Genomic DNA, 12,900 nt, shown 5'->3' on the forward strand with positions numbered 1-12,900 from the left:
AATATAAGACAAAGCACACAGGCTTTGGATGAAGAGAGATCTGAGTTCAGATCCTGATCCCCCACTCAGTATCTGGGGATTCTTGGGCAAGTTACTTAATTTCAATGGTTCATATTTCCCTATCTGTACTGTGAGGAGAACCTAGCCTATCTTACTGAGTTGTCATGAGGATTAAATAGATAATACATGACTTTTTCCTACCATACTGTGGTTATTCAGTACATTTTTTTAACCTGCCTCTTTTCCCCCCCAGATTTCTCTACCTTTTACAACTCCAGTCCTTAGCTATCAAAATGATTTTGTCCTTCCTGGGTACCTTTTTCCCGACGCTCTGTTATTCTGAGGTGCTAATAAACGAATTGCACAAAGATGTTCAAGGAACATGAGGGAGAAAATGTGTAACTTTGATGATATATCATATTTTTAGTTATTTAGAGGCTTTTTCAAAGCCTCAACTCAAAGATACAATGGATGACAGAAAAATTATGATTCACAGGAGGCTAGTTAAGGAGACCCTTAATAATAATTACTGAACATTTATTATGTTCCAGGCACTGTGCTAAGTTCGTTGCATTAATTATCTCACTTGCAACAACAACAATAACAACAACAACAACAACAAAACTATGACGTATTATGACCCCCATTTTACAGACTGGGAAACTGAAACTATATTATAGAGGTGGAGAAATCCACCCATGGCTGTATAACTAGTAAAATGAAGAGTCAGGAGTCAAGTTTGAGCCCTCTAATTCCGAAACCACCATGCTGGACTACCTCCCACTTTTGGTAAGGGTCCCTTCCAAAACCTTCCCATCAGGTGTTGCCTTTTTGTCTGTATTTATTTCCAGCACATTAAAATCCTAACACCAGTTTGGCATGTCCTTGTCAGAGACCTACATATTAGAGATGCAGCAAAATACAGTAAAAGGCCTAGCAAGCAGGAAACACTTTACAGAGAGAAACTATTATTACCATTATTGTTATTGCATACAGCCCTTTGCTATGGCTCCCAGATAGTGGTGTGTTTACAGGTGAAGGCTGACTATTATTTCAGATTTTTCATTTATCTAAACAAAAAGCAAACACCTTTCATTTGAAACAATGCACATCCTGATATCTAATCTCAAATCTCAAAGCCATGGTCTGGGCAAAATAAGTGCTCTGTCTTTATAGAAGCAGCCTAACCTAACTTCTGCGCCAGGCACATCGAGCCAACAGTTCCGAGTGGCTGACTGAGAGACCCAGCCATGGTCCTCATGCCATAGTAGCTCAGAGGTTTCTGGAGGAGTAAGAAGCTGGGGAGTTAGATAAGCAGATATCCTTGCATAGGACAGGTCTGCAAGATAATTTTACGAAAATTCTATGACCCACATGGCCATCCTGTATCCTTTATCTGGTACCCACAATAATCACCCACCTGCAGGATCAAGCCTAATCCCCTCTTTTGTGAGACTCTCCCAAATCTGGCCAGAATCAACTGATCCAACCTTGTCTGCCCCACTCCCAAATGCAGTGCCCTCTCTATCCCACAAATAGATTAGGGCCTGCCTCAAAGCTGGTGCCCACCTAATACTCCCACACCTAATGCTCCTTCCCTGAACTCCACACCATCCCTGGCTTATGTAAACTTTAGGCACCCTTCAAAGCCCAGCTCAAATTCCACATCGTCTGTAAAGCTGCTGTTATGATAAAAGCCACACAATACCTACTGCGGTGATGCCCCCAATATGAAAGAACAGTGGGTTTTAGCTTCCTGGGGAGGATATAAGCCCCCAAGAGAAAGAACCAGTTCCCATACTTCTTTTACATTCTCCTATTTTCAGTGACCAGAAGGTCACACACTAATCAAGTGTGCAATAAAGATAATTTCTATTCTCTAACTACTCTTTCCCAACTGACCTTCAAAATAAACATCCTAAGGTATGTGCACTGGAATTTCTAGATTCCTTGGATGTGATGAAAATCACATTGGAGACTACACTATATTATTGAAAATTGCACGTTTAAAGGGGAAAAAAAAGCCTTTCTAATCAAACACAACAGTACTATGGGGATCAATATATTTATTCTCTTAAATATAACTGAGAGAAAAAGGATATGCAGGAGTCAGATAAATAAAGATATCAGCAATATTTCGATAAAGCCCATTGGATAATGTGGCTTTAGTTCTATCACTAATGTCTACCCCAACATTTTCAGCCACCTTGTCATAGGCACAACCACATGATCCCAGGCCTGCCCTGTTCCAGGGTGCTGGCCCCATAAGCTCAGAACAAAGAGGAAGAGAGAATACATATACCTGGAGGGCAGATCAGTTCTAAAAAGAGACAGGCTGACAAAAGCATAGCCAGTTCTTCTAAGCTCATCAATTACAAGTCAGGAGGAATGAATGAAGGGTGAGGAAAGAAGCCTAGACTTTTCTAGAGGAAGTTCCACCATATGGAAACATGAAGTCAGGGAAAAGGAGGTTCCCCTCACTAACAAATGGTTCTAAAGCATAAGAAGTATTAGGCACACAATAATACGTGAAAGGGGCTGGAAATTTAGTTGATTAGTATTTGCTGATCCAAACAACTCACTCAATGATTTGCTTATTTCCATAGAGGTGCTGCCCTCCTCGGGGGTATTAGTTCATGTATATATACACCTATACGTCATCTGTTGAACTTGATGTGGATCATTGCCAGAGAGTTCTTTGTTGGAGTCTAGCCAGAGCACATATAATAAAGAGGGCTTGATACTTCAACCAGAATCAAGCACTCATTCTATTCACTCAACAAACATATATTAAGTAATTATTGTGTGCCAGCTACTGTGCTTGGTGGTAGAGATTTAATAACATACGAGACTAGTGAGGACCAGTATCGAGCAAGCACAAGGTGGCAGCAGGATCCCCAAATTCACCCAGTTCTAAGCCCAAGTGAGTTAACTCACAGATTTGTTCAAAATGCTGTAAAATAAATGCTGATTATATGAGAAAAGAATATGTATTGCAATGTCCATAGCTAGTCTAATGAGGAAAAAAATGGAACAACATTTGAATGAAATAAGGGGGTTTTGAGGGATTTATTAAAATACCTTTTTTTTTCAGAGTAAACATTTCTAAGATGCTTTAGGTGCATTTCCAATTTAAGGGTGGTCAATAAACCATTACTTACAACTCCTTCTCAACCTTCTAATTTTATGCTTCTAAATGCTGCCTGCTCTTTTCTAAAGCTCACACAGCTCTGGGGCACTTGGCTGGGGAGAAGAGCTTTACAGTTACAATGAATGCTCAGCAATGGGGGCTCTGCTCCAAACTGCTGCAGTAAAAGTGATACAGCACACATTGTCACTTGGGCTGCAGTGAAATCCACTGGAAGGTCTAATGCTGGGCTATGAAGGATGGCAGGTGGGAGGGAGGAAAGGCAGGAGAACAGGGCAGGAGGAGAGACTGGCTTTAAGGGGGCTCTCAGCATGCTAACCTTCACACACAATTCTGACAATTTCTTTTGTCAGAGTCTCTGAGCTGCGCCTCGCCCAAAGCCCAGGAGGTTGTGAAAAGCATTCTAGCCCCGAAGCATAATCCCACCAGCTCTGCTGTGGTCAACCAGGAGCAAGCAGCTTCAGCAGTCCAGGCCCCCAGAGAGTGGCAAGCAGTGGCTCTTCTGAGGTGCTTTTTGCTTCATGATCAGTTTTATTATTTGTATTATTTTAATTCCTTCCTTCTGGGCTCCCCTGCCTTTCCATGCAAAACTAGTTCAGAGATACCACTTTTGGAGCTCATTATGTTACCATGGCAACTAGAATTTTCAAAGTTTATTTCTTCTCTTCTCCCCTCCATGAACTCTCTTTTCCTGTTCCCATCTCTTGCCACATATATGTTTTGTACAAGAAACAAAACATGGAAGAAATTAAGACCAAATCACCACCAGGTAAATTTTTCTTACACTCTACTTCAGCACAGCATGTTCCTACTGGGTACTTGAAATTGCCACTGTTCTCGCTATATCCAATTAATATTCTTAGACTCCCAAATCCCCATGATGTTTGGGAGCAAGGCCTTGGGTAACAGCCATTAGCTTGCCTCCGTCTCTTCTCCTGCAGAGAGAAGTAAATATATTCCTTCCTGCTTATATAAATCATGCATATGCTACTTCTTATTTACCATTTGTTAGTCCTGGAAAACAGCATTAAAAAAAAAACAACAATGGGGGCACCTGGGTGGCTTAGTTGGTTGAGCATCTGTCTCTTAATTTTGGCTCAGGTCATGATCTCATGGTTCGTGGGATCCAGCCCCATGTCAGGCTCTGCACTGACAGCATGGAGCCTGCTTGGGATTCTCTGTCTCCCTCTCTCTCTCTGCCCCTCCCCTGCTCATGCATTCTCTCTCTCTCTCTCTCTCTCTCTCAATAAATAAATAAATAATCTTAAAAATTTTTTTTAAGAATATGAAAATAACAATGGTAGATGAAGGAAAGTACAAACACCTCAGACATACTTCACAGGGAATCTCTGGAGATAAGAGAAGCTACAGTTGCCAAAAGGAAAAGAAAGGAAATCCCCAAAGAAAATCTGCTAAATTGATTATTTAATTATAATGTTAACCTTTACTATCAAAAGGCAGGTGGAGACAGAGAGGGAAAGGAAACCAAAATAGGGCAGAAAGAGCCCGAACTTCCACTCTGCACGGAAGCCACCTGAGAAAGGCTAGCGCTTGCTCCCATCTGCTTCATTCACCCACAGGGAGCTGAGGGGGTATTACAGGTGAAATGGTTGTTTGGTTTGTACAGCTGCCAAAGGGTTGGTACTCTGAGGATCTCGGCTCTGGCTGTCTGGACTGCGTTCCAGGTGACCCAAGACAGGTGGGTAGGACGAGCACAGTGCTGTGGACTGTAGTAGAGTCCCTCCTTCCTGATAGCCCTCCTCTGCTCTCTTACCCCTGGGAAACAGAAGTGGACTGGGGCTAGAAGACACAGGCTGGGGGCATGAAACTGATATATGGGGCCAGACACAGATTAGGGGACAGCATCCAGAAGTTCTAAGAAGGAATGACCATCTGGCTACTGAAATGCAATATTTTTAATTTACAGACCTATTGAGTTCGATATTAGACTTCTGTGACATCAAACATGATGAATGAGTATTTTAATTGAGACTGCTTATTTATTATAGCATTCATCATTGGTAACATAAGGAGATCCTCAATTGCTTAAGTCATAAAAGCTCCAGACTCTAGCATTGCATAAATTGGTCCTTAACAGGATTAGCTGTGTAGATGGGGAACTAAGTAATGATAATGGGAATACTGTACTTCACGGTGAGGAGAAGGGTGAAAAGGGCAGGAAGGCTGAGCAGGAAAAGTACAGACTAGGATTAAATGCAATCGTGGGTGTGCTGGTGAGGGGAGGAAGAAGAGGAAAGGGTAGTGACTTCAAGCTGGCATGGCAGGTGTCAGGGCATGGACCATCAAGTGGGCTTGGGAAGAGGAATAAGGTTATAGGGGAGGGGTAGGGTCATGTTGACCTAAACGTTCAGGTCTCTGATTGGCCTTGCAGGATGTGACAGATGTGTCTTATCCAGCCCATGGCTTCTAAGCACATACCTATTCCCAGGGCACCTATCTTTCCAGCCCTTTGAGGGATCTCATCATTCGGGGCAGTGAAACACCTGCTCTCCCAGACTCTCCATGCCTCAGATCTGTTCTCACCCTGCTTCTTTTAATTCGCCTGGACACTAACCTCAGAAAAACTATTCATGGCACACAATAGGTGCTCAACAAATGTTGAACAAATGAAATACTCCTTGAATGGACCACATACAGCGTATGCCCTGGATGTCCCACCTCAAATCCTCTCAGACCACCTCTGAGTTGTCCTAAAGCTGCAGTTGACAGATCCTGTGTACTTTGACAGATGTGACAGCTCTTACCTCAGGTGCTCACATCTTTCTGTTTCTCTGCCTAAGGGATTTCTCCAGTGCCCCGGGAGCTTGCTCAGCTCACAAACAGGGCAACCCAAAAGTATCATCACTCAAGGAGGGACAGGAGTTGGAGATTATATATAAATATATATCCTAATTTCTCAAGCCCTGGTAGAGCAATTCTGAGGTACATTCTATATGGTTCTTTAGAAGGTTCCCAGTAGATTAAGCCTCAGCTGTCCATACTAGTAACCCTCTCAATTAATGTGTATTCTTTGGCTTTTCCCTCTTCTCTGTCTCGGTTTCTCCTGCTTTCTCCCTTTTGCAGTTAGGGAGCACCTCCCAAATAAACCACGAATACCCAATCCTTTTCTTAGGGTCTTCTTTCAGAAAACCCCAGACCAAAACACCGCATGTGAACTAGTTAGTCTATCAAATCATTTTCCTTGCTGACAAAAGCATGGGGAAAAGGAAGAAGTGACAGTAAACTGGGGGAGAGCAAGTGTGCATGATTTCAAATATAAATACCACCTACTTCTCAAATTTAGCCAGGAGCAAATCTTGACCAAGGTTGAAAGACTAGATGGACAAGAATTCCTAGAAAGAAGGGGTAACTTATGCTTAATTCATCTGTGAAAATGACCAGCACAGCCCAACCTAGGGACAGTGATTTGCTACCACTTCTGAGGACAGTGTTGAGGAAAGAGGCCAGAAACGTGTGACTGAATGAATAACACACCTCCTCTCTGGGGGGTACCCAATCTGGGACACAACTTGGCCTTGAGGTTCCCTCTGACCGTTTTAGACTTTTTTTTTTTTTCTATTCATAGGTGTATGCACAGGGAATGTAGAGGGTGGGTATGCCAGTAACAGCACAGTCCTGGATTCTGGCTCCTTATCTCTGGAAAGAATATTAAGTTGTTTTATCCACTCGGGTATCTTTCACCACTAGTTAACACAGAGGCGTCCTTTTGAACACCACTGAGCAAAGGACACTGAGATCCACACAGGTTAATTAATACATTCAAGATACTATTGCTTGGTTATTTTTTGTAGCCAAGTTGGCTGGAAACTGACATTTTCAGAGTAAATGCACCATCCCTTAGAGAAAAGCACACAGTTCTCCTGTAGGGAACAGTGAGGAAGAGGCTGTGTCAGCTGAGAAAAGCATTATCCACAGATCTGACATAGAGGTCAGACCCATGCAGACTGTCCAGGAATGGTAGCTATTAAGTCTCATTTTCTTCCCCATTCTAAGATGAGAGTTAGAGCTGCTATTCCAAAAGCCTGCTCATTTTCTTCATGACATTTACCATTAATATCATGGTATTTGTATGTTTACTCACTCGTTTTCTGTCTTAGACTATAAAGCTCATGAGGGGGTTGGGCCTCACCTTCTCGTTCACTATCAAACCCAGAGTGCCCAACACACATGTGCTTGATAAATGTTTGCTGAAAATGTATTTTAATAAAGGAGCAAATAAATGTTTCGTCTCCTTGTCTACCTCCACTTAAATTATCTGTATCTTCTTCCCTCAGTTCTTGGTCAGAGACACTTGTTGACTGAGATATTAACATTTGCAAATAAGGTCACCCCTCCCTCGTATTGTATTTGACCCCTGGCAACCTTGATCTAAGGGAATAGTGTAATGTGAAAATGTAGTGGCAAGGTGATAGAGGAGACACTGCCCTGTGTATAGCACAGAAGGCCACGGGAGGAGAAGGGAGGAAGATCATAACCTATTTTATTGCCATTTCAGTCAACTCTGGTGAGGGTTAGGGGAACTCCTCTGGACTGGTGAACTTCAGCTTATGGATGTGCCCTCTGGCTAAACAGACTGATTATCAAGTTTAGTTTAATATGGGTAATAGTAACGTGAACCCCTAAACTGGCTTTGGGGTCCCTCTTATTCTTCCAAATGCTTTCAGTTGCTGTCCATTTCCTGGGTTCTCTGTGGAACACATCTCAGTGTTCTCCCTACATATCTGAGTTTGCTTCTTCAACTGGGAAAAAGTAATTTCAATATTTTTGCTAAATCAGGAATATTTTAGGATGCAATGATAATTAAGTGTTGAGAATGTCGTGGCTCACTTAACACCAAGGGGAAAATAAAGAACTTTTAATTCAACCACAACTCTAACAGAATCAGAACTTAACAGCTAGAAATGCCAAGTACCCAGTATATAACCAAGTTGTAAAGACTGTGATTATCAACTGGGGAAATTGGGAGGTATTATTTCAGCCACCTCAGTGTGCCCATGTCTGCAAGTGCACAGAAAACATGTCTAATTATAGGAGCTTGACTATGGGCCATAAGCTCAGAATGAAGTGAGGTTCTAACACTATTACAAATTTCCATGTGGTGAAAGCAATTACTATGAGATTCCACAGACCAGAAAAAGAGACCTAGGTTCAAGCATAAAATTCTTTTCTAATCTTGAAAAGCATAAGATTTTGACACAAATGTTACAGTGAAATGAGCATGTGGGACAAATTATGACAGCAAAGAAAGCCATTTAAAAGCCTCTCAAATAGCAACGATTTGATTACACTGGGTCATGTCCACCATACTGATAATGACAAATGTTCCCTCTTTCTCCCTGTAATGGAGAAGGTCTACACAGCTCTTAGAGTTGTCCCTTGATACTAGCAAAATAATGGGAGTTCTATTACACTAATCTGTGCTCAGCTCTTCAGCCAATATTAAACTTGGGCTTCAAGGGCATTATACCCATTGAAAACAATGCCCAAGATCTCAGGAAAATTTCTGACAAATACAGACATCCCACAAACAGGAAGATGGCCTTTGATTTGTTTACATGAGGGCATTTACTGGGAGCCTACTGTGTGCATACTAATTATGCTTGCTAAGTGCTAGGGAAAGAAAGATGAACTCACCATGGTGCCTGCCTTCATAATTTTATGAAAGGGACAAAGACATCCACAAATAACTATAAGACAAGGGCTCTAATAGAGGATTTTACATAGTGCGATGGAAACAGATGAGGAAACTTATGGGGAATTTCACCTTACAAGATGAATCCCCAATCAAATAAAGCACGCAAGTGGAGGGGGTTATGAGAGGTGGCTTCTTCTAAGCAAAGCAAAAAATGGAGGTATGTGTACCTGGGAAATCCAGTAGCAGCAGGTGTGTGGCAAGGCTAAAGGAGAGGAATGTAGGATCAAGGGTGGAAAAGTAGGATCCGCTAAACTTTGAGAGGTCATGCAAGATAAGGAACATTAATTTGGATTCTTTAATAAACAGATGAAGAGGGAAGTTAGTGGAAGCTGTGCTGATTAATCTGTTTGCTTTAAAGCCTTTAATTGTTAAAATTAAAAGTTATTCATCTGTTCTACACACTCAATGTTACCTTTCTGTTTTTGTTTATTCTCTTTTTCTAAGAATTTACTGTTTCATAATATTGTTTAAAAAGTCACATATTTAATCATCGTTAGCCAACATTACTTATATTGTCTTACAATATCAACATAAAGTTGTGATATTAATGTTCATGGTCTATTATTTATTTTTAAGCTAGCCAGTGAGGACCTGGAAAACATAGGACTCTCATATATTGCTGGCAGGAATATCAAATGGTACAGCCATGCTAGAAAGATTGACAGTTTCTTATAAAACTAAACATGCACTTACCATATGACCTAGCAATTGTACTCTTGAGCATTTATCTCAGAGGAAAGAAAACTTGTTTGCACAAAAATCTATGCAGAAATATTCATCCTAACTTTATCTGTAATAGCTCCAAACTAAAAACAACCCAAATGTCCTCCAACGGGTTTATGGTTAAACAAACAGTGGTACATCCACACCATGGAATACTACTCAGAAGTAAAAAGGCATGGGCTATTGTTACATGGAACAATCTGGGGAGAATTTAAGGAAATTCTACCTAGTGAAAAAAACTGCCCATTTCAAAAGGTTACCTACTATATAATTCTATTTATATGGCATTCTTAAAATGACAGAATTAGAAATGGAGAACACATTAGTGGTCACCAGGGGTTGTGGGTTGTCCCTTAGCCATAAGGGACAATGGTGTGTTATAAAGGGAGAGCATGAGCAAGTCTTGTGGTGATGAAACATGTCTGCATCTTGATTGTAGGGGTGGCTGCACAATTCAGGTTCTACACCTGATAAAACTGCATGAGACTATACACACGTGTGTGCATGCACACACACACACACACGCATGTAAAACCTGCAAAGTCAGAATTAGTTCTTTGGATTGTACCAATGCCGACTTCCTGGTTTTGGTATTGTTCTATGGTGTTATGCATGAGGTTATCACTGAGGGAAACCAGGTAAAAGGTACATGAAGAGTTCTCTGTACTTTTTTTCTTGCAATTTCCTGGGTTCTCTATTATTTCAAAATTAAAAAAAAAATTTTAAAAACCAGCCAGGTCCTCACATTGCCCACTTCAACAGCTATTTTTCAGTCATGTTTGTACTGACTGAAGATGACTGACTGAAAATGACTCTAGGACTCATTCAACATTTGGGATTTTCTTCTTCCTTTTTGAAACCCTGTACTTCTTCATCTTTCATGATGTGGTGTTTTCATGATCTCCTTTTGACCAATCTTGATATTCCAACTCTTTAATGGTTAGTATTTTTGATAAATCTCTATCTCTGGCTCTGTTTTTTTTTTTCTTTTTTTTTTTTAATTTTTTTTAACGTTTATTTATTTTTGAGACAGAGAGAGACAGAGCATGAACAGGGGAGGGGCAGAGAGAGAGGGAGACACAGAATCTGAAACAGGTTCCAGGCTCCGAGCGGTCAGCACAGAGTCCGACGCGGGGCTCGAACTCACGGACCGTGAGATCATGACCTGAGCCGAAGTTGGACGCTTAACCGACCGAGCCACCCAGGCGCCCCTTTTTTTCTTTCCTATATGTCCTCCCTGGATAAACTTGTCTATTTTTACCATTTGCTCTACCATGTCCTGATAGCATGTCACATCTTTTCTCTCTCTGTTCTTAAAACACAGATATTGGCTAATCTTATCTACTTATTTGGCCCTTGCCAACCTCAAACTCTGTCTAAAATCGAAAGCATCTTTCTCCCAGAACAAGAGCTTTTTTTTTCTTTTTTTCTTTTCTCCTCTATTATTCATCTCAGTAAATGACAACAAAGTTCTCCAAGACATTTACAACTGAATCTTGGGATATCCTCCATGATCTTTCCTCACCCAATACAGTCACTCATTTACCATATCCCAACAATTTTACCGCCTAAAATCTTCACGAGTTTTCTCTTTATATTTCAGTCATCAGTGCTTGATATCCTCATCTTCTGTTCACAAACAGATCTTTTTATAGTCTTATTACTAGCCAATCACCTTTAAAAAAAATTTACATCTAATCCACTACAGACTTAATCTAAAATTCAAAACTAGGGGCACTTGGATGGCTCAGTTGGTTGAGCGTCCCACTCTTGATTTCAGCTCGGGTCATGGTCCCAGGGTTGTGGAATCCAGCCCCACATCAGGCTCCATGCTAAGAGCAGAGCCTGCTTAAGATGTTCTCTTTCTTCCTCTGCCCTCCCCTACTCACCCTCACACTCTCTTTTTCTCTAAAATAAAAAATTAAAATAAAATTCAAAACTAACTCGTTTTGTCTTTTGATTTTATTAATTAATTATGGTAGTATATTTTTATTTTTTCAAATTCAAATGTATTAATTATTACCTTAATGGCTTATTAATTTGTATCATCCTTATAAAAGCCTTCCCCTTGAAGAATTTTAAATTGTGCATAATCTCTTTGAATACTTTTATGATTTACTTAAAAAATATACATATGTACTAGCTCCACCTGCAGTTTATTATGGTATAAGATATGAGAGTTAGGGATCTAATTCAATTTTTTCTTTTTAAGTGCTGGCCATAGATTAACACCTTTTATTGAATAGGTCATTTTCACTAATTTGAAATGACATATATACTATTGTAAATTCATATATATGTGTGTGTGTTGATATATACACCCATATATATATATATATATATATATATATATATATATATATATATACACACACACACACACACACACACACACAGACATGCATACACACACACACACACACACATCTTTTTGGTCCTCCTATTTCTACATCCTACCACATTGTTTCAATTACTATAGCTTTAGAATATAATTTACTACTTGTAGAAAAAGTCTCTGTTCCTCATGTTCTAAGCAATAAGCAATACCCTGGTTATTCTTAGATATATAAGTGTTCAAGTAAGTTTCAATTTAGTAAAGTGAAAATCTTATTTGGGGACCCCTGGGTGGCTCAATCGGTTGAGTGTCTGACTTCAGCTCAGGTCATGATCTCATGGTTCATGAGACTGAGTCCCATGTCAGGCTCACTGCTGCCAGCTCAGAGCCCACTTCAGATCCTCTGCCCCTCCATTGCATGCATGTTCTCTCTCTCTCTCAAAAATAAATAAACATTTAAAAAAGGAAAGTCTTATTTGTGTTTATTAATATTAAAGTTAGAGAAAAGAAACATCTTTGTGATTTAAAATATTCCTTTTCAAGAACAGGGTTTGCCTTTTCATTTATCTAAATGAAAATATGCAACAATTGGATATGCTCATATTAGAATTCAAGCTTCATGAGTACAGGACTTTTTGTTTGTTTTGTTCTCTGCTGTGCAGGCAGCATCTAGAACACTGGCTGGCACATAGCAGAAGTTCAATATCTATTTGTTGAAAACCTGAACAAGTGAAAACATGAATGAGTCCATTACTTAGGCAATAGGAAGCCATTATAAATAGTTAAGATATACAAATCATGTAATTAAATGTCTACTTTGGAAAGACTGCTTTGGTGATGGACAACAGGCCAGATTCCAGTAAGGAGAGCACTTAAAGAGACAATTCCTACAATCCAGGATACAGTTCATGAAACCTTTCAAGGGTGGAATCAGCAGGTCTTGATGAGCAATTAGATGCAGAGAATAAGTGAAAAGAA

General features: G+C 40.2%; 1 protein-coding gene and 1 long non-coding RNA gene across 9 annotated transcripts in view; one reads left to right on the top strand and one right to left on the bottom strand.

Annotated features, from left to right (window-relative positions):
• The window catches only part of CACNA1E (calcium voltage-gated channel subunit alpha1 E), a 496,397-nt gene that overhangs the window by 127,103 nt on the left and 356,394 nt on the right, over positions 1 to 12,900 (bottom strand). The window lies entirely within an intron of this gene.
• LOC144614878 (uncharacterized) overlaps positions 3,830 to 12,900 on the top strand; it is a 28,291-nt gene continuing 19,220 nt past the window's right edge. The window contains exon 1 of the long non-coding RNA XR_013553132.1: positions 3,830 to 3,917. This is a non-coding gene — a long non-coding RNA (uncharacterized LOC144614878). The remainder of the gene's footprint in view (positions 3,918 to 12,900) is intronic.

The sequence above is a fragment of the Panthera onca genome, chromosome F1 (assembly GCF_046562875.1).
Source record: "Panthera onca isolate mPanOnc1 chromosome F1, mPanOnc1 haplotype 2, whole genome shotgun sequence".
Classification (NCBI taxonomy): Eukaryota; Metazoa; Chordata; class Mammalia; order Carnivora; family Felidae; genus Panthera; species Panthera onca.